The sequence below is a fragment of the Carettochelys insculpta genome, chromosome 2, assembly GCF_033958435.1.
Source record: "Carettochelys insculpta isolate YL-2023 chromosome 2, ASM3395843v1, whole genome shotgun sequence".
NCBI lineage: Eukaryota > Metazoa > Chordata > Testudines > Carettochelyidae > Carettochelys > Carettochelys insculpta.
Window position 1 is genome coordinate 192,224,071 of NC_134138.1, and position 5,746 is coordinate 192,229,816.

The 5,746-nt window shown below is 48.0% G+C and overlaps 1 pseudogene; it reads right to left on the minus strand.

Moving 5' to 3' along the window:
* Window positions 1–3,472: 3,472 nt before the first annotated feature.
* On the minus strand, window positions 3,473–3,603 carry LOC142009843 (U1 spliceosomal RNA; annotated as a pseudogene).
* Window positions 3,604–5,746: the final 2,143 nt, after the last annotated feature.

The following is a 5,746-nucleotide window of genomic DNA, read 5'->3' on the forward strand; positions in this document are numbered from 1 at the left end:
GGGGATTCTATAGCAAAGTGTGTAATCTGTGTTAACTGGAAAGAGCCAGTTTAAAGGAAGGTGGAATGCCATAGGGAGTAGCCTGTTTTCTCTCACTCTGGCTTTAGGTTCTTGTGCTATCACTCAGAACTCTAAGAATTAAAGTATTGCTTAATTATAACCTTTCAGCAAGAGCATTTATGTTTTTTAACGTTACCTCTCTTTAGCTACGTCTACACGTGAAGCCTACTTCGAAGTAGCCTATTTCGATGTGGAGACATCGAAATAGGCTATTTTGATGAATAGCGTCTACATGTCCTCCAGGGCTGGCAACATGGACGTTCAACATCGACGTTGCGCAGCACCACATCGAAATAGGCGCTGCAAGGGAACGTCTACACGCCAAAGTAGCACACATCGAAATAAGGGTGCCAGGCACAGCTGCAGACAGGGTCACAGGGCGGACTCAACAGCAAGCCGCTCCCTTAAAGGGCCCCTCCCAGACACAGTTGCACTAAACAACACAAGATCCACAGAGCCAACAACTGGTTGCAGACCCTATGCATGCAGCATGGATCCCCAGCTGCCGCAGCAGCAGCCAGAAGCCCTGGGCTAAGGGCTGCTGCACACGGTGACCATAGAGCCCTGCCGGGGCTGGAGAGAGAGCGTCTTTCAACCCCTCAGCTGATGGCCACCAGGGCGGACCCCGCTATTTTGATGTTGCAGGATGCAGATCGTCTACACGTGCCCTACTTTGACGTTCAACTTCGAAGTAAGGCGCTATTCCCATCCCCTCATGGGGTTAGCGGCTTCGACGTCTCACCACCTAACGTCGATGTTAACGTCAAATAGCGCCCAACACGTGTAGCTGTGACGGGCGCTATTTCGAAGTTAGTGCCGCTACTTCAAAGTAGCATGCACATGTAGACACGGCTTTTGTGTACCATTAGCATATCATCCAGTGGGTTGCTTTCCTCCTGTCCTTCCAACCTCAGGCTATTAGGAATCCAAGTGCTGCAAAAACACAACTACTACATAAATTAAGCATACCTGAGATGCCATGGTACAACCTGGTCTATAACAGGAGGAGAGCGATGGAAAAAAAGAGGGTCAAGTTTCAGAAGAAACATAGTTTGATAGGACAAAATGCAAGTTGGGGGCTGGATTACTACCCAATAAATGCAGGCCTCCAGGGTGCTACACTTTGCCTCTCTGCATGCTCAATAAGGACTTCTTTCTTACAATGTTGCCTGGCCATTGGTAATTAAATATGATCCTTCAGTTGCAAAAGAATGGCCTCATGCACTTCAGCTAAAGGAGATTGTCACTACTTAGAATTAGATGGTTCCTTAACTTATTGATTCAAAAGTGTGTAAGCAGGAGACAGTTGGTCAAATCCAGAAAAAGACCGAAAAACTGAAGCCACCAAAATTAAAGTAAGGAACCTCCTAAGACATTTCAAGCCATATTTTGGCCTAAGCACAGAGGGTTGGTTTGTCACCTCGTGTTTAGTACTGCTACAGACTTTGCTGATTCCAATTTGTAAATCTACCTCTTGAAATCAAGTTTGAAATGCAACATTCTGTCAAATCTAGCCCTAGCAATGGCACCTGCATGAAAAGAGGGAGTTGCTACATAAGTCAGCCATTGTCATGTCAGCACTAATATCACAGCTGACACATCCGAGGGCATACACCTGCCACAGCTGCCAAAAATGCAATCATTTCCTATTGTTATTCTTTCCACATACATACTCACTAAAAGGTTATTTTCTTTACAAAGTACATACTACATAATTTAGCCCAGCATATGCTGGGAGTAAAAGTGGAGATTATTACTGAGATGGTCTTCTGTCAGTCCTTTGATGAGAGCTCCTCAAATCCAAACAAAAATAAGGTTACCCAGCAGCTTTAATGAACCGTATTTAATTGATGTCTGGCATTAACTAACCCTCATGAGAGAGATTATACTTTTGTCCCAGACAGACATCACTCATATCCTCACATAAATCCAGTGTTTATTGAGTAGAGCAATTTATATCATACAAAATGTCAAACAGACTGGCTCTTGCTCTTGTTTCCAATTTCCTAATGTAATGAATATGTACATTTATTACTTGATAGAACATGAATCTCAGAGTAGAGTCTCTGATTATACTTCCTGACTTTAACATTAATTATTAACAGATTAAAAATATTAATTAGGGACAGCAAGATCCATCTATTGTCATTTATACAGTATCTGAGCACCAGGATTGCCCAGCAAGAGAGGAAAAATGTTTGCAACAGCAACTCTGCAAAATTAGCTGAGGACAGGATTTGCACAGGAACTTCTTGTAGCTGGGGTCCAATTTCATATGGGCTTTAGCTTCTACAAGTGCCTTTGAAAAATCACAATACAGGTTGAACCTCTCTCATCCGTCATCCTCAGGACCTGACTGGTGCCGAATGAGAGAATTTACCAAACCGTGGGAGGTCAATATTGTCTAGCAACATTACCACACTGCTACTGCTTACTGGGCTCTTAGAAGGCATTTAGAGATCAATTACAGCTAAACAACAACACAGAACACTGAGAGCCAGAACTGGTGGCTGTGAACAAATTTTATGGGACCACGACCATGATAAGTGATCGTCCAGCTAACTAAAAATCATTCCAAATTACAGATGTTGCCAGACAAGAGAATTCTGGATTAGAGAGGTTCAACCTGTACAAAAGATTGTGTGGGATACATTTTCAACTAATTCTTGTGATGCTTAACTAAATGGCACCTTATTTTCACTCAGTAATAAGTAATTTTAAAATGTGTCCCAAACTTTGGCCAAATTCTGCCCTCAGTTGTATGCTCTTACAGCCCCTTGGACATCAATATTTTTCATAGTTCTTGGTAGCCTTGGTCTAGACTTTTATTTCCTCTGAGAGATAATTAGCTTTATTATGTTTGCTTATATCTAGTCTATTTTTATACTTGCGTATCCAACGGACATTGCAGTACCTCTGCAAATCAAGGTCCAGGTGGAGGGTGCAGCACACAGGAAAAAGGAAAATCCATGTTTAAGTAAAAGGGCCAAAATGCTTAGAACCTTGTGATTTCTAAAACAAGCGATGCTGGAAACTCCCAAAGTTGAGTCATTTTTTTTCAAACAAAAGGCGGAGATTTACTTGTGCAATATATAACCCCAACCCTGTGCGGCAAAGATGGATGGGCAAGCATGGATCTTATGCAACTGATATCTTTGGAACTAAAGATTTGCAGGCAAGTAAATGTCTCTTTTTTTTTCTTTTTTTTCCAAATGGTGTCATTTGTAACACGGTCACACTCCTGGAGAAGAAGAACAGAGAGTTCTCTCCATAGATGCACGTCTGAGCGTATGCCACTATTAAAAACATTTAAAGTTAAGCCACTCCTGGGAGTGGCTTTTCACCATTATTAAACTGGGGAAAAGAGCCATTTTCTCTCACACATTATTTGTTACACAAAAAGATTTTCAGAGATAATTATGCAGCCGAGTTTCCCGCATTTGGGGAAATCACAAAGGTCAGCATACCTGCAATGCAATGGATGAGCCTCACCCTTGGAAAACCACCTTCGTGATCATGGTATCACCTCTGCCAGGTAAGTATGAAATTCTCGCTTCGTCATCACGAAAAACAATGGATTATTAAACTGCATTTCATGAACATGTAATGAAAGCACCAGATGCATTTCTCTGCTGGTACTGTTTTAAACAGCTGCCTTTCGGTAGTAGGAACACCATTTACACACACACACACACACACACACACAGAGTGTCAAGGTCTCTTGCTAGTAAAAGTCTCCCTAGATTAGAAAAGTCACTTGAGAGGGTGTTATAATTTTACTGCTTAGAAAATTACTGCACTGCCATATACACAACTTTTCTTAATATGGGTATGAATAGTAAGAATACTGGGTGTGTCCATATACCATTCTCCCAAACCACTTCAATAACTAGGGGAATCAGCAACCCAAATGTATCTTGGGGACCACTACTCCTTCTGGAGCAACACTGAAGTTTCACATGAAAAGGGAAGTTTCCTTTAGCTTTATACATGAAAGCAGGGATAGGCAATAAAAAAGTGGCACCCCACGAGGATTAGTCCCTGGTAAACTACCTCCACTATGTGAATCTGTGCCTCCACAGGTATCGTATGATCACAGCTGTCACTGACTCTGGATCACTGCTCATGGCCCATGGGAACTGAAGGAAGCAGTGTCCTTGTCTGCACCCCTTCCTGCCACTCCCATTGGGTGCAACGGCAATCTGCAGCCAATGCTACGTCTACACGTGAAGCCTACATCGAAGTAGCTTATTTCGATGTTGCAACATCGAAATAGCCTATTTCGATGAATAACGTCTACACGTCCTCCAGGGCCGGCAACGTCGATGTTCAACTTCGACGTTGCTCAGCCCAACATCGAAATAGGCACAGCGAGGGAACGTCTACACGTCAAAGTAGCACACATCGAAATAGGGATGCCAGGCACAGCTGCAGACAGGGTCAACGGGCGGACTAGCGCTTCCGGGGCAACAGCTAGCCGCTCCCTTAAAGGGCCCCTCCCAGACACACTCAGCCTGCACAGCACGCGGTCTGAGGAGCCATAGGCACACAGACCCCGGGAGACGCAGTCATGGACCCCCAGCAGCAGCAGCAGCAGCAGCAGCAGCAGCAGCAGCAGCTAGAGGTCCACCCAGCCCTCCCGGCAGGAGCAGGGCTTGCCCTGGCCCATGCCATGTGGGAGGCAGCTGAGTACCTCCTTGCCCCAGGGGAGGAGATGCCCCCAGGGCAGCAGGGCTCAGCCCCTACCCCTGCAGCACCCCGCTCCACCCCCCGCCTCACACGCCGGCGGCTGTGGAGCTACCCCACCAGCACCGACTGGTGGGAGCGGCTGGTGCTTGAGGAGTGGGACGATGACCACTGCCTCAGGAACTTCAGGATGAGCCGGCAGACATTCCTGGAGCTGTGCCAGTGGCTCACCCCCGCACTCAGGCACCGGGACACTGCCATGCGGTGTGCCCTCCCTGTGGAGAAACGGGTCGGCATCGCTGTCTGGAAGCTGGCCACTCCGGACAGCTACCGATCCGTGGGGCAGCAGTTTGGTGTCGGAAAGGCCACCGTCGGGGCTGTCTTCATGGAGGTAAGAGAACCCACAGGGGGAGGCCAGGGCAGAGCAGGGCAGGGCAGGCCAGGGCAGGGGGGCCAGAGCAGGGCAGGGGGGCCAGAGCAGGGCAGGGAAGGGCAGGGCAGGGCAGGGCAGGGGGGCCAGAGCAGGGCAGGGCCACGCACACCCTGCTCACCCCTCATTGGGGCTGTCCCATGTGCTTTTTCTGCAGGTCGTGCGTGCCATCAACACCATACTCCTGCACAGGCTCATGAGGCAGGGGGACCCACATGCCACTGTCGCCGCCTTTGCCACCCTGGGCTTCCCCAACTGCTTCGGGGCTCTGGATGGGACTCACATCCCCATCCGCACCCCGAATCACAGTGGAGGACGATACCTCAATCGGAAGGGCTACCTTTCTGTCGTCCTGCAGGCCTTGGTGGACAGCCAGGGACGTTTCCAGGACATTTACGTGGGCTGGCCTGGCAGCACCCACGACGCCCGGGTTTTTCGGAACTCGGGCCTGTGCCGCCGGCTGGAGGTGGGGACCTACATCCCCCAGCGGGAGATCCCTCTGGGGGACACCACCATGGCCTTCTGCGTCATCGCAGATGCGGCATACCCCCTCCGGCCATGGCTCATGCA